Source organism: Amblyomma mixtum, chromosome 3 (assembly GCF_055824585.1).
Source record: "Amblyomma mixtum isolate Tamu chromosome 3, ASM5582458v1, whole genome shotgun sequence".
NCBI lineage: Eukaryota > Metazoa > Arthropoda > Arachnida > Ixodida > Ixodidae > Amblyomma > Amblyomma mixtum.
In genome coordinates, this window is record NC_143014.1 from 237663498 (window position 1) to 237680697 (window position 17200).

Consider the following 17200-nt stretch of genomic DNA (forward strand, 5'->3'; position numbering starts at 1 on the left):
GCGCCGTCTGAAAGAATCTGACCAAAAGCTATTTCTTAACCTAGATACGTACTACACGTGTGACACGAAGGAGGGCTCAAGTTTGAAAAGTGACCGGAGAAAGGCTTGCCAAATTTCGAGTGTGATTGTGGGTTCTCTGCCTGGTATCGAAGCGTAATATTTTGCGCAGATGTTCATGATAACACAGTATAACAACTTAGCGAGTTTATATACTATGCTCATAAGGTGTTGCAGGGCCCCCTTATTGTGGAAGTTGATATTTAACATCCAGACTGAGACACACATTGTGCTGATAACTTCACTGCACTTTTCAGAGAACTCTTGTACCGCTACGAGGTCGTTCGGGAGCAAGGCAATTACACAAAGCTTAACACCACGCTAATCGGAGAAAACAGTAAGATATCAGTTGCCTTAAACGATACTTGGTGGTGAGTGAACACGATGTAGTGCTGCACGAAAACGCACACATCCCCATTTAAAAATTCCACTTCTTTATCAAGACGGCCGCATGATGCCGTGCTGACGCATGGTACGTCCCGCTTTTCTAATCGAGTATCGTTCGGTGACTTTGCTTTATCTTTTATCTTTTGCTCGTTTGAGAAACGCCGTCCGCTAGAACTCTACTACTCACCCGCGACATTTCTTCAATGTTGCGTTAAAATGCTCCTAGCACTTCTTTTTAACTTTCAACGCATTTTCGCGAGACCGATTGTTAAAACTCCGGCCCGTCTGGCCGATGTAAATGACCTTGCAGCATGAAGGAATCAAATACCACCAACATTTCAGGACTTTGATGTAGTGCCCTTCATGCTTGATAGTCCTGCCTTTCAATCATCTTCTCATTGTACTGTAACCTTCGCGAGCTTACATAGAGCAGAAAACACGACCTCGACGTCAAGCCATTGCGCCACCTAATTAATTTATGCGTCATCTTCTGCAAGTAAGAAATAAATTCCTTGTAACTTTTTCTTTCTTTTTGCATCAGTTTTTCGACATTGCTCCCCACGCTTGAATTGTTGTAGAAGCGCATCGCTTACGCATGTAATGGCCGCAATTTATTTTTTTTTACTTCAAAGCGGCAGAGCCCACCGACCACTATTCACTACACTAAAGTACATAATCTTGTGGCGATTTTGCAGGGTTTTGGGTCGAAATGCTCAAAACTACGCCCAATAGTTGTTTCCTTCTACCCGATTCTAGGAACGTATTATGAAGGACTATTTCCAGTATACTACGCTGACCAAGTCTGTATGATTGTTGGATTGTATACACCACCAGGCTACAGAGGTAAGGATTTCGTGTTCAGAGCAGTGCGGGAAAAAAAAATTGAGCCCAGTGCTATTTTCAGCGCGGGGAATTAATTTACAATTCATGCGTTTGTTGCCAATATTAATGGGAGGGCTTGTCATATGCATGTTTCTTTATTTCAGTTCTCTCAAAAGTAATAGCTTTATTTTTGTCAATATAGTTTTTTACCATTTTAATAATCTCAAAACATCACTGCACATCTCTCAGTGCACAACCTCATTTAGAATAGCGCTAGTGCCTCGCTTTTTTAAGAATGTCCTTCATTTAGTTGCCATTCTCGTCAAATTCAGCAGAACATCACTGAGAAACCGCGGTGAACCAGAACATGACGCCCGAACATGAGTCCGAACCTGCAGCCGAGCGTGCCAGATTGTTCTCAGAATTGCGAAATGCCCCATCCGATTAATCTAAACCACGAAAAGACTTCCCCATACCATAGCCCCAAGTGGCATTAGACCCAGCACCAGCGCAAACCTTGTAGCTTCGCTTCCCGATGCCTTGTACCACTCGGCCATCGCCGCAGGTCCCCGAGCCACATGTTCCACTCGATAGCTTTTCGCACTTCAATCTTTATATTGTCGCCTTTGTCATTTTTCATCCGATAGTTCTGCGCTTCCGTATTCTCGGACCAGCAGTGCTGCAGCCGTGGCCGTGCTATGAATCCGAATGAGTCGTGAGATAGGTGCGCTCGCCTGGGTGCCAAGGGCAGCTTAAGTTGCCGCACATGAAAGTGAGAAGCCGGCCTCGGCGACCTAACGTGTCGCAAAGGCTGCAGAACAGCTCAAGCAAGAAGGGACGCTAAGCGCACTGTCTAGCGCGGAAAGCATAAGCGGCTGAACACGATAGGAGGCAAAGCATCAAAAAGCTATAGGAACGCCGAGCACGATGTCCACCTATAAGAGGAGTGGCTGATAGTGGCGGGTCCTGAAGCTGCGAAAGTAGCCAGGGTGATCATGCGCCCTGCCCTAGTTGAATAATAGAAGCTAGCGAATCCTGTGGCACGTCCAGCATGTAAGCCATCCAGGAAGGTGCTACACCTTAATTTTTATGCATTTCATGCTTACGTCTACTCTCGGCTGCGAGTTAGAATGCAATAATTTTCTGAGTGGCATGCGTGCAGAGAGGTCTACGGTGGTACTCTTTTGGAATTTGAGCATACAGCAACAAAAGTGCGCACACGCGCGCGCGCGTGTGTGTGCGTGTCCATGAGCGTGCCCGCGCGCACGCACTAGCAGAACGACTGCGGCATGCACTGTGCGAAAAAAATTTACTCACACCATTCAGGTGTTTGTCCTTACGGTAAAATAGTAGTCCTTTGTGGTAGTCCTTGTGGTTTAATAGCTGGGGTGGCGCTTATCCTGATGAAAGCTGGAGCGTTTAATAACTCCGGGCGGGGATGTAGAACGTCGCGTTCATACCGCTACACTCACAATACCGCCGCAGGCAAGCTATAGCGAATGTATTTTCCTGATAATGTCGGAGTAGCCGGGTGCAGTAATCAGCTAATGCGGGATGGGGATAAGGGAGGCATTAGGGTGGGTAGATGTTGATAATGGGTGGAATAGGGCCCGAGTGTAGGCAAAAAAGATTGACGTCAACGAGGGCGACGTAATTTCGCCTAACGTCCCATTTACAACTGTCGATTTAAAATTGCGCGCCGGCGTGAAGAGAAAAAAAGTGCCACTCCAAGCTGCCGTACTCTACTGAAATGAAAGTCGTCTGACTTGAATCCGTGCCAAGATGGCTCAGGTTCATCGGTACATCGGAGCTGCATAAAGATTATTTCTTTCCTTCCTTCCCTATACAGCTAGAACTGCTTTGTGGAGTCCTTCCCGTATGATTCCACGTGTAGCCCGCGGCCAGCCGGATCACAGCTGGTATGACGCTGTGATGGTATGGTAGAGCAGCGGTAGAACCAAAGTCGGCTGCAGATGGCGCGGCACGCAGCATGACGTCACAGCTCGCAACTGCATTTCTGCTGGTACTACGGCCGATTCGAAGCAGAGGCAAGGGGCCCGGGCTCACCACCGCTTCTAACCCCATTAAGCTCACTGCTCAGGTCTCGTTTACTAATGCACTAAACCTCTAAGCTGAGCTCTGCCAATTTTTTTGTTGCTTTTTATGCCTCTTTCTTCAATCGTATTCCCCATTATGAAGAGTATATTCAAGCATTTTGAAGAACCATGGAGGCACTTGAAGGGAGAATCGATAGAATATGCGCACACAAAACGTAATGCGGACTTTTGGCCTTACTTCGAGCGCCTCTAGCGTTTCTTCACTTAATATTTATTTCCGTTCTTTTTTCTAGGACGGCCTCTCTGCGCTTTGTGGATTATCAAGAATGCGCTTGGAAAGCCCAATAGCTATTGCTATTTCATATTATTTGCGGTCTGCAGATCGCCAATGTATAATCTCCGCGAGTATGAAAGCGGAGATTGTCAGAAATGGGGCGAACCCTTCGGGAAAAATGAAACGGGACTGAATACTACTCAAGATAAATAAATATTCAGCCATTTAGGCAGTTGCCTATTTGTTTTAGCTGAAAATCTACTGTGTGCCAGGTTTCCCAATATTTTTCCATATGTCATGGAAATCCTGAAGTAGCGCAAAAGAACTAATCATACAACGCGGTGTAAGTAGGGATCGAGCCTGCTTTGTATAATTCGGAGGGAAAGTTTATCATGAAGCAACAGTCACTGGAATAACGAAAAAAAGAAGTTTTTCTTTTGGGACGTCCAAAGGAAACAATGCCAACAAAGTGTGCAGCACTAGTTTTACTCACGTTCGGCTGTCTTCGGTTGTTGAATCCTGACAAGCACCGGCGAATAACAGTCGTTAATAACAACTAGCTCGCAATCTAGTTCGCAATCCTGATTCTCCTGGAGTCGGCGCGAGCTTTTATCACAAGACAAGACCTACGTCGTGGTACTGTGCAGATACATATTGTGCTCAATCGTTCCGTAGATAAGTAGCTGGCGCGCTGTAGGGAACACGTCGCGTCTGATCCGTAGCCTGTCTGCTTGCCCTCTCCCTTGTTTGAAAAGTTCGAGCCTGAAACCTTGCAAAAAGCATGTTTGTTGAGGTTGTCAATTTGAAACATGATCAAAACGCAGCAGCTTTCTGGGTCTTGTCAGATGCAGGCTAATGCTGGAAGACCACAGTGTCACCAGAGTCCTGCCTAACAACTGTCCAAGCTTCGAGCCCATGAAAATTTTCTCTCTAAAGAGAACAATCCCCATTATTTCGAGCACTTGATTTCAAGAACCCACTGAACCATTATTTTATGAATGCCGCATGTACGAGATATTAAGTTGGAATATATTATGAGCGTACTACCTCTGTGAAAACAAAATAATATAGACCGAAAGACGCGGGTTCGATCCCGGCCGCGGCGGCTGAATTTCTTTGGAGGAGAAATTCGAGGCCCGTGTACTGTGCGATGTCAGTGCACGTTAAAGAACCCCAGGTGGTCGAAATTTCCGGAGCCCTCCACTACGGCGTCTCTCATAGCCTCAGTCGCTTTGGGACGTTAAACCCCATAAACCAAACCAAACCAAACCAAAATAATATAGAGGTGTTAAACGTAGTGATCCGCCGTGGAATATCTGTGTGTAAATTACCCACCATCCAGCATATCGCTACCGCTTGCCGCGTTTTCCTTCCTCCTCTCCGTGCTGTGTACCGTGGCCCGCCACTACGAACGCGCCGATTGGTTATGGCGAGCAAGGTGCACGCGCTGTTGTCAGGAACGTGGCGCCATCTGCCACCACCGCCCGGTGATCTTCTGCAAGCTGACGAGGTGCAATGTTAAATGTGAAACGAACGGCTTTTTTTCTTTGCGTCCTTCCTTGGGACCGAATCGAACGCTTGTAGAATGCGATGGCGCGATCAGATCGATTCCGCCACGCCGTTCTCAAACACATAGAGAGTAGCCACAAGTTCTGTGTGCTAGGTCATAGATGTTTACAGATAGGTGCAATCTTGCGAAGCAAGACAATAGCGGAAACTTCTGGCGGTGTTTCTTGTTCGTTTTACTTGATTTTCAGCGCTTTTGCGTAAGGCAAAGTTGTTGGTTTTGTTGATCATATATAAAACGCAAAACGTGACAAAACGTGCCCTCATTTATTTATGCAGTCTCCAGAATATTTACGATTTCTCCGATAATCAAGCTCCCGGGAACCCAATGATTTGATTTGATTTATGGGGTTTAACGTCCCAAAGCGACTAAGGCTATGAGAGACGCCGTAGTGGAGGGCTCCGGAAATTTCGACCACCTGGGGTTCTTTAACGTGCACTGACATCGCACAGTACACGGGCCTCTAGAATTTCTCCTCCAAAGAAATTCTAGCCGCCGCGGGGAACCCAATGATGTCATATCCACTGCTAAAAACCGACACTGTATGGTGACACCATCAGCGCCATGAATTTATTGTTGCGAGGTAATTAAAATGTTAAAAACCAGAATATATGCGCTACGGCCGAAGCTAATAGCACCACTATAACTTATTCTACGCCACCAGCAGGCAATACAATGATCTGAAATTGTGTGTCACAGCCCCTTGAACGTTGTGTAGCGGCCACAAATCCGGTACTTTTTCCCGCACAAAATCGAAACTGCATGAGCGCATGAGGCGCGCAGGAAGTTCATTAGTAACGCAACGTCCACTGTTAACGCGCTGCAATATGCCTACAAAGCGCAATTGATGCTGCCTATGCTATTGTAGTGTGGCACGCTTTTTCCTTTGCTTTGTCGTTCTCAAAAATGACGGCTACGTATTTGGCAATGGATGCCATTTTTCAGGCACCAAGCGAAGATGCTTGCGTACGGTGCTCTACCACCTCAGCTACGGCGACCAGCCATATAAACTTTATTTTGGAGATTATTTGTGTTGCGTGCGACCTAACTTTGATAGTGTTCACCAGCGCCACCCCCTGCCAAAGCGGCGGCTGTGGAAACCTCTGTCATACCGCTTGTGCCACGTAGAACGTGAGAGAACGGAATGGGCGCGCTGCTCGAGAAACGTCTGGTGCTGCCCTTGGCATGAAGAGTGCTAAGAATGCATACGTCATCAAGACTGCCTAACACCTTTAGCGTTAGTTGTCTGTGATATAACCAAAAATTCAAAGGATTCAAAAACAATTTAAACGACATACCAGAGGGCTGTGGCCACCCTTGCTTGCTTTCTGCGTCTATCCTGTAGATAAAAAGCACTCTGACCTGCATATTTTCTAACCTATTGCGAGACCAATGCTTGGCTTGTTTCTCGAGTCACCTTATTTTTGTGCGGTAAGTTTGGTTTGGTTTGGTTTATGGGGTTTAACGTCCCAAAGCGACCGAGGCTATGAGAGACGCCGTAGTGGAGGGCTCCGGAAATTTCGACCACCTGGGGTTCTTTAACGTGCACTGACATCGCACAGTACACGGGCCTCGAATTTCTCCTCCAAAGAAATTCAGCCGCCGCGGCCGGGATCGAACCCGCGTCTTTCGGGCCAGCAGCCGAGCACCATAGCCACTGAGCCACCGCGGCGGCTTGTGCGGTAAGTAGTCTGTAGTATTAAACGATACCTTCGGAAAACACGCGTACCAATAGAAAACGAATTTCGATGCACGAAAATACTGCGGCGTCATTTTCATTTTACCCACCGTTGGGTCACTGCCGCTACCCACTTCTTGCTCCATGCCTATAGGCGGCCAGGTGCTAAAAGAGAACAGAATATGAGAAATTTTCAAACGTCTCCAGGCTTCAAAAATCGTCCATGCTTATAGAGTTCGTTGAACACAAACACAATGCAGTATACAAGGTGCCCAAATTAAGCTTTACAGATTTCCTAACATTAGGCACCGAGTGGTGCCTGAAAACCACCTCTGCACATACATTATGCGCTCAAGGGGATACAAAAATAGTTAATAATTGTCGCTGCATGGCACCTAATTAACTACAATCGGTTAATGAACTTTTCAGTGCCTCCAGTCAGCGGAAATGCTTACATTTGAAACTAAGAGGCAGCCGTATCCCTGCACAACTCCAATTCCATGCCGGCACGTAGCTTTAATGCTTTCTTTGGGATGCAAGCCGCGACCCTGGGGCCGTATTCCGCACTGCTTTCAATATCGCTCTGCCCCGCCGCGGTGAATCAGTGGTTACGGCGCTCGGCTGCTGACCCGAAAGACGCGGGTTCGATCCCGGCTGCGGTGGCTGAATTTCGATGAAGGCAAAATTCTGGAGGCCCGTGTATTGTGCGATGTCACTGCACGTTAAAGAACCCCAGGTGGTAGAAATTTCCGGAGCTCTTCACTACGGCGTCCCTCATGCCTGAGTCGCTTTGGGACGTTAAACCCTAATAAACAAACAAAAAATTAATACCGCTCTCAAGTTTGAGAGCGTGACGTCAAATGACGTCACCGCGTGATGCAAACTGCGGAATCAACCAATTAGCTGTGGCTAGTGAAGTCCCTAGATAAGGTTATCTGGAGGCTTTAGCGGCTAACAGCAAGGCTCCGCCCCGGGAGCATATATTTGCACAAGGAACTGTGGGCTAACGTTTTGCTGTAAGGACGCACTGAATAAAATGATCAATGATTTATTTTTCTGACAAACTGCGTTTCAAACTCAACAACACAAGGAATGTAAGAAGCGTCCTCAGTTTTTTAATTAAATTCGATCTTCAGTCACTTTGATGGTGCCTGATGGTGGAAGAGCGTCAGCTGGATGGCACGAGTTGCTGTCTGATTTGCAGGATTCAGCTTTATTCATTCAACCATACAATCACTCATTGTGAACAAAGCAGCCAGAAAAACAAACAGCTGATTCCATGGTTGTCCTGCTTTTTGACACGTCGGCTAGAATCAGGGTACTTTGCAGATCTCTTAAGTACGCGGAAAAGTCTGTTTGAAGGCAGTGTATGGTACGGGTGGAGCGCTTGCATGGAGCGCTCGGCACGAAATTCGACGAAGACGACTTTAGTCAGTGTTCTCAGTTGGCGCCTATCGATGACCGGATGACGTGTAGTTCTGCTTATTTTTCTTTAGAGAATACCAGACGACCATTAATTATCAGACAGAAGCAACTGCCGACAGACGGGAGCAGACGGGTGAAGCTGCTGATAGCTTGCAATCTCGGTGCGTAAAACGAGAGCCGACACGACCTGCCACTACTGCCACAATCACTCCTGTGTCTCGTAACCAATATGCCGCCCACATCGCACTAAGCGCTTGATGTTCCCTTGGTGTTGTTGCTGCGTCGTTCGTTATGCTCAGTTGTTGGGGTTAGTTTTTTTTGTCTCCGAAAGATGCAGAAATTGTGATGTTTATGCTCCATTTAGCTTGTTTAGAGAGAACGGAAGAAATTGATTCGGTAACTTTGCTCCTGTCAGCAAGGAGGGAACTAGCTTGTTCTACCAGCGTCATTTGCTCATCTTCTAATTGATCTGGGGTCAACCAGGCAAGTAGCAGGTTGCTTGTATGGCATGTGTGAAGGCTAATTGCAACAGGGTAGAAAGTAGCGCAAGTTGGTATGCGTTCGCTGGTACAGAGCTCTTGAATTTTCTGCACTGAATTTTTAAAGGCAATGTTCAAGTCTGCGTATAATCCAGAGTAGTGAGGTAGTGGAGAGGCAACAGAGGTAGGACGGGGCAGTGATGTGTAATGATGTGGATGCAAGAGGTTGCTTGGGAATAGCAACCTGAGCCTCACAAGCCCCACCCGTGGCAGCACCTGCCATCGCAGGGCAATGGCGTATCGCATAACCGGACTACTGCGCCACGAATGCTATGATGACTCTCAGCAATCTATGAATGCAGATAGTTATCAATTTCGCATATAAGGGCATTAAGCCATTAACCCTACCGCGGCAAACACTTAAGGCGGACCTTAAGTGTTCCCTCCACTTTTTCTTACAGAAACAAATCAAAGAGGCCTGTTTTTTTTTCTTTGCTTCCATGAGTGTCTTGGTCTGCTTAACACGGCAGTAGTCGTTTAAGGAGCTAATTTTTTTCATAGAGGGTTCTCTCAGAATGTTTGCGTGTTTTTTTCAGCAAATAACTTTCTCTGACTTTTCCAGTGCTTGTTCCATTTGTAATACCTTTTGTGCTTACTGAAATTGTTTGTGAAGACAAGTAATTTTTGAAATAAATTTTAATGTCAGTTTGGCGTCAAATAAAGCAAAGTGAAGAACCTGTGATCAGAAACTTTTAGAATCCATGCAGTCTAAGTATTCCTCAGCAGGAAGTTTTTCAAAGAAGGAAGCCCCGAAATATGAAGTCTATATCTTTGGAGTTAAAAATTAAGAACGAAGCCCTGCAGTGCCTGGTTTTTGTGTTCCAAGCGAGTTAAAAATAAAAATTAATAAAATGACACAGCTTCAAAGTAAACTTTTCTTGTGGCAGTGATTATAATTTTTGTTCTTGTACCTTTCTTCAACCTTCTTAAGGTTTGCTTTTCATTCACTTAGCCAATAGGGTGATTTTATTTCTTTTTATCTTATGTAGTTACAGTAGCATTCCTTTAAAACAAGACATTATTTTATTGGAGCTGCGTTTACTTGTCCAGCTTGGAGGAAAGAATGCAAGCTCAGCCACAAAATCCATGCCGAATGATATGCTAAAATAGAATATTTCACGGGTCTAATGCAAAAAGAAGTTGAGCTCTTCAGGCTTGGAAACTTGCAGGTCAATCATAGGTATGCCAGATACGGCTTAATTCATAGAAAAGTAGTGTGATCACCTTACAGTGCAAAATTTCACATGACTGTAGAAGGCAACAATAATATACCTTAGTTTATGCTGAGATTGAACCCTAAGTATTCTGGTTCCTTTCTCCCCATTGTTGGGACCTTTTTCTGCTGAACAGATCAGTGTGACTGCGCCCTGAGAAGCCACTATAGGGCCACTTATTTCGTCTAGTCAAAGCTTTCTAGTTGTCTAGACAAAGGAAAAGTAATGTGTATCTGCTTTAGCTTTCGTACTTGCCACATTTAGATTACTGCTTGAATTCTGTTGTTTTCGGGATCATTTTTTTATCTCATTCAGTTTAACATGTACCGCAGAAGTGGCCTAGTGGTTTGAGCATCCGCCTCGCATGCGGAAGGTGCGGGGTTCGATCCCCGGGGCCGCCGGGTACTCACCGGAGGTACAATGCATACAAGCTTTCCCCTGGCCTGGTGCTCGGCTTCTCTAGGGAGAAATGTTTGGAAAATGGGTCTTTGACCCCACCTTGAGAAGAAGCAAATTCCTCGTGCCATGGAGCTCTTTGGCCTCAGATGCCCTTGCGCCATAAAAATCCATCGTCATCGTCGTCATCATCAGCTTAACATGCTGCTTGTTGACTCAGTTGGCATAGATGGCTACAGGTTGCAAAATGTCCCATGTAGTTGAAACTGATCCAGAGTCTCCCACTACGCCTTATCTCAAGGAAGTAATTGCCCATTGGCATCCGCCCAAGCGCAGCCGTAAAGCTACAGAGGAAAGCTATACAGCTTTCCCAGAAACTTAGCAATTAAAGAAAAATTCGTCCAGTTGTGGAGTTCGAACAGGACCACCGCTACCCCGGAGCAGTCACTCAATCAACTGAGGCAATCAGGACGGCAAGCTTGTGGCAGGGCGAGAGAGAATTGTTAAATAACTCGAAGTGGGAACAGTGTTGGTGAATTATTTTTTCTTTAACTACGAGTTTCCTGAGGAAGCTGCATAGCTTTTTCTGCAGCCGTATGGCTGCGCATGAGTGGGTACAAATGAGTAATTACTCTCTCATTACAATCTACACCACCTTGTGGTATTACCCTAAAAATTACCCTACGCTTTGTCTCATAGCTGACACTATTGTTTCAGGATGTGAAAACTCATTACTCAAGCCTTGGTAGCCCATGCCGCTTTAGGACGTTAAATCCCATATACTGTAGAACACTTTCCCAGCATCAGTTTTTATCATTGAACGTTATTCTTAAATATTTCTCTTTATAAGCGCATTTCTTCTGTCGCAAGCAATGCTACAGTGCCTAATAAATTGTATTTGTGCAGTTTAGACTCGGTATTTTAACGAAATATGTCTGTTAATATCGTCTGCTTCACGGCAGTTTCTGCACGTGAACACGACCACTGTCGGAGAGCTTATTAAATCTTAACTGAAGCACGCACAGGAATGGCTCCCTGAATGCCAAATGTACGGGATATTTCCAGCACCCTATCAACCCAGTGAAGGTAAATTTTACTACAAAACACATGCAGTAGAAGTCATTACGTGAATTAATGCTGAAACCTGACCGCGCTGATCACTGCAGCCTGTTTGCGTTCAAAGACTAACTTCCTCTTTCTTGTCCAGCTTTCAGGGGCAAACATTTTGAAAATTGGAAAATTGTAAGACACTGCTGTGGAAATATTAAAGGTAATATTACATTTTTCTGATATGCAACAAAATGCATCGAACAGTTAAGACTAGCGTAGAAAACCAATGGGGAACTCTTTTGACGACAGCAAAAAGGTGAATAGAAAAAAAATACAAGACTGCCGTCGGGTGATCTGCGGATATATTGATTGTTATAGCGAAATCTTACATTACGTGAAAAAATTGCGTTCATAAACTCTTTCCCATTGAAAAATGCTTTTGTCCAGAATTGCTACGTATGACTGACAAAAACATTCCAGGGCTAATCCTGAGCATTGGTGACTCTGGTGTCACAATGCCTACTTCTACTAACAGTGACGCTGCCCATGCGCCAAATGCTCCCCTCTGCGCCAAACTAAATAATCTGCTCCATCCTAATAAAATTTGCGAAAATTGCGCCAAACTGCTCTAAACGTGCTGCTTTCGAACGCAGTGCACCGTCTATCTAGGCAGCCCTAACCTTTGTTGTCACCGCAGTTTCACATTGTTAACGTCTGTTTAAGCCCACTTTTAACGAAGATAAGTCTCACGTAGCATTCGTAATGTCCTCAGGTTTGTAACAAAGGGACTCAACAATGACGTAGACTTCCGTGGTGTCTTTATATGCCATATGCTCAAGCCATCTTCGGGTCTGGTGAAGTTTTGTTACCCGTTTTCGGGCCGCTGCCCGTTTCTATAGTTTTAAAAAACAAGAGCAGCACACGCGTCGAGGTGCAGGGCGGTCGAAGTCCTCAGGCTTGTCTTCTGAACCTACCTTTCATCGGGGGGATTCCGACTGGCCGGTCCGTTAGGCCAAGCGTCAGTCAATGATCGAAACATTTGGTGGTATAATTCACACGGGCAGATACGGCCACTTCCGCGTATACGGCACGTCGTATCTGCCAGAATATCGTATTTGGTGTGCACTGAGGAGCGATAGCTTGTGGAAATAGCCCGCGCCGGTGCTACGCGCGGGTAACACGCGGGTAACAGGCTGTCCGCGCGTCGTCAGCGCACCCGCGGGTACGCTGGCGACGCGTGGACAGCGTTCCATATTCTGGAGTGAGACCTTTCGACCTAGCAAATGGTAGCTGTCTTGTAAAGTCCGTTTGTGAAAATCTCACATGCAGCGTGGTTGACGGCGAAAATAGCACCGAGGCGCGATCCTCCCGGCCACTTTAAGTGTCATGCAGTTGCGTAGGTACGGCGGCAAGGTTTTTCCGCAGTGTAACGTTTTATCTTAACTTGAATAAATTAGTTATCTGTGTGTGCAATTTGGACGATATCTAGTACTCATGAACACGCACGAAGGAAGATACCGTGTCGCTTCTCACGATTAGATTGAAACGGGCTTAGACCTGTTATTGCCCGCCGTGAAATACAACGCATATTTCTCTGGTTTAACGCCGACGGGATAGGGAAGTACAATACGCGTTGATAACGCATTAGTGTAGTTCCACTCCGCATTTGTCCTGCGTGATTCACACGTAACTGGGCACAACAGCATGGAGACGCTGCGTTTGCACTTCGCCATTTGTTTCATTTTTGCGACACGGTGACCACGGCGCTCCGCTTGTGGAAAAAAAAAAGAAGATCTATGCACCGTGCAAGGCTAGTGTAGGCGCTGTACGCACTCCTGAAAGAGCTACCGAAGACGTTGCTTCAGCTAGTAGAACGATATGAAAGCGACTGAGTGTGATTAATTTCTTCGTAGTGAGGCAAGCACAAGCGTGCAAGAAAACATGAGAATATTGGTTCACATAAATGAAGAAGCAGAGATTAGTGAGGGGATTTATTAAAACCTTTTAAGCTTTCAAGAAAATTGTATAGCCAGACATACTGTGTTCGCGAGTACTTGCAAATAATGGACTCTTCAACTAAACATTCTGTGAACTAGTTCGCAGAGGTTTCTCCTCTTCAGTTATACAGCAGTAAACTTAGAAGACCTGTCAGGTGCGGCTTTGCGCTAGAGTGGAAAACTTCATGCTGTAGCACACCTTTACATCGCACTCATATTTTTCTAGCATATTGTTTACCAACCTAAGAGATTTAGAAACTAAAACTACAGTCTACAGAGTGCTTCTAAATGAACGTTTTATTGCTCTAAAAAGCTCCAAACTGAACATTTTAGTGCTCCGAAAATTGCTCTAAACACGCAATTTACCAATAACATCCCTATACTAATAGCGATGAAACGGGCGCATCCAGTGCTCTCCTACCCCATACATACATGGCGTTACACGGCGCTGACTAGAGTAGTTTCTATGAGTGCAGTTGTGTTAAGAGCGGTCGCCCTGAACATCAAAGTTATAACCTAATGCAATAGTACACTAAGTAAACACTGGTATAATTATCAATTAGGCCTAAATTCTAATTACTGCCTGGAATGTGAGCACATATATAAGAAGGCGTCCCTCTAACCGAGAAGAGTCGAGAAGGAAAGATCTGTATTGCTTTGTTTTGTCGCCGTTTGTTTGGCTGCGCTTTGGTGGCTGCCAATGAGTAATTTGCTCACTTATCACAAATTTACTCCACCTTTAGGGATTCCCCTTACTATTTGACCAAATCAGCAGAACGCGATATACGCATTGAAATCAGGCGCCTATTCCAGGCGCGCCCATAGAAGCCCGACCAAACGAGCGGAACGACCGACTCTCTCTATCGGTGCTTCCTCTCGCGGCAGCGCGGCGCGTAAAGTCACGCCAGACTCTTTCAATGAATTGAAGGTCTCTGGTCCCACGAACTGGCCGCTCCGCGTGCGGTCATCGGATCAACACTATTTTGCCCCGACCCTTTCCCTATGTCGCCCAAAGTGCCATCCTTGTGAATAAAGGTTTTTCCTCCTCATTTCACCGTGATTCCGAGTTGGTTGTCAGCGTGTCGTCTGCTAAATTATTAACAGCAGTGCAGGACAAGGCGCTGCTGACAGTCCGGTTCTCTGCGCAACTATGGCTGCCCATGTCCTGCGCGTGCGTTGAAGTTTTTGACACTTCCCTACAAATATAAAGATAACCGGCAGCCTTTCGAAGCTTCACGTGGTCGCACCGGGCCACTAACAGATGTAGGATAGCGAAAAAATGAAAAGTGGATTATTGAAGAGGGCTGCGGCAGAATTAAATAGCGGTACACTCTAAATATGGTTCCACATAGGTTCCAGTTAAAGCTGGAACTCTAGTGGAACTTTTTTTTAAGTTCCCGTTATATAAGTGGAGCCGACATACAAGATAGAAAACTGAGGAAATATGTGGAGCAACATTCCAGTTAAATAGGGAAGGTTTTAAGTGGAACACAAAGCTTCACATACATGTGTCACGAACACATTCAATTGAATTCAATTCTTTATTACACTCATTTCTTTAACACAATACGTAACATCACTGTCTGGATTCTTAGCCAAATGCTAGTTATGGATCCATGCAATAAGAGCAAAGAGATTACTGAGGACAAATGCTTTCTGTACTGCACGTCAGAATAATACATACAGGGTGTTTCATCTAAGACTTTCTGCAATTTTTAAAAATAAGCTATTTGAATTAGATGCGCGCTTTTTCTGGCATAGCATTGTCAGTGGTGTAGTACATCATAATGCAGCTAAGACGTGCTAACTATCAGGCTTGTTAACCCATATTTAATAGTTAACTTTTAAACTATTACCGTTGGGCTCCTTAATTATGGAGAGGCATGTAGCCCACCGTAAGTGATGTCCATATCCGTTTTTAGAATTTCGAGAACGCGGTTATCCTCGGCGCTGTGGCCCAACAAATTTTGGCCATTTCGACGAGTTACGTGCTCTGGAGAGGTTGCTTTGCCTGCAAGCTTCTCAAACCGCGTGTATTTTGGCGCGATGTAGGCGAAATTTGTTGGGCCACAGCGCCGAGGATAATCGCGTTCTCGAAATTCTAAAAACGGATATGGATATTACTTACGGTGGTCTGCATGCCTCTCAATAATTAAGGATCCCAACGGTAATAGTTTAAAAGTTCACTATTAAATATTGGTTAACAAGCCTGCTAGTTAGCACGTCTTGGCTGCATTATGATGTACTACACCACTGACAATGCTATGCCAGAAAAAGCGCGCATCTAATTCAAATAGCTTATTTTTAAAAATTGCAGAAAGTCTTAGGTGAAACACCCTGTATATAAATGGGAGCAGCCGCGGTGGCTCAGTGGTTATGACACTCGGCTACTGACCCTAAAGACGCGGGTTCGATCTCGGCCGCGGCGGTTGAATTTCTATAGAGGCGAAATTCTACAGCACCGTATACTGTGCGGTGTCAGTGCACGTTAAAGAACCCCATGTGGTCGAAATTTCCGGAGCCCTCCACCAGGGTGTCCCTCATAGCCTTAAACTAAACCAAGCATATGAATGGTGGAAAAATGCAAAGCGTACAAGCAAGTTGGTTCAAATTATACAAATACTGAAGGGCTAATGATAAAAATAGAATACTGTGCACGGGTTGACGACAAAAAAAAACAAAGATATGAGAGCGAGAGCAGCATTCCTTATACAAAATAAAGCAGTTGCCTTAGAAGTGATTATTCGATGATAAATGTGAACAGCATGTTCCACAAACAAAGCGCCCACTAGTACCGGCCTAATTGATGGCTTCACTGCTCGGCTACACTGCACGACAGAGACGCCCAACTCTGCTGGTTGTTCAGCGTCCTCACATTGCGTGCTTTAGACACTGTGGACGCTTACCCGAGGGCATGTTCAGGCATAGTTTAACTGAAACAAAGGAACCTTTGGCAAGAGGCGCACATTTCCGTGAATCGCATTGCTTGGCCCTACATATTGCGAGCTATCTCACTGGTCAAAGGTGATGCTATCTTATGGCACGGAGCTCCGGTCTTTACATGAGCATACATCGGCTCGCATTTGCATACAGTGTTATCTGTGATTTATGTTTGGAGAAAATAGACTTGTGCCGAATTCCCCCCCCCCCCCAGCTGCAAAAGCACTAATGAAAACCACAAGAGAGAGCAACTGAAGCGGTTAGGTAAGTCACCATATGAAATAAATTATCATTATATTGATTAGCAGTGTTATGGAGAACTTAGATGAGGAAAATTTAGGTCAAGTTGGGAAAAAGGATTGTTTGAATCATTTATTCCCCAGGCAACTCCTGTCTAAGAACATGACGGCGTCTGCCAAACTTAGGGTTGCTGAAAACCAAAAAAAAAAAAACACTGCTCGACGATATCAAATTTCCAGCTATCATGTCTTTAAATTTTTTTTCTCGTTTTTATTTCGACAAACGATTGCACACGCAGCTGGTCGGACGCATAGTTAACATGTCTAGTCAGGGGCCGAAATGCAAAACAAACAAAGCAGAAAGGGCAGACATTATGATGAGATACAAACAGATGCTGAGCCCTTATATCGTAACAGTGGGAATTCTTTTTTTACTAATTAAAACATATATGGCAACAGCTGCACAAATCAGATCACAAAAATGTTCGCGAGCAGCATGAGTTGCCGAAGGGAACCTCAAAGCAAAGAGGTGGGGCCAAAAATAAAAATCCTACACAG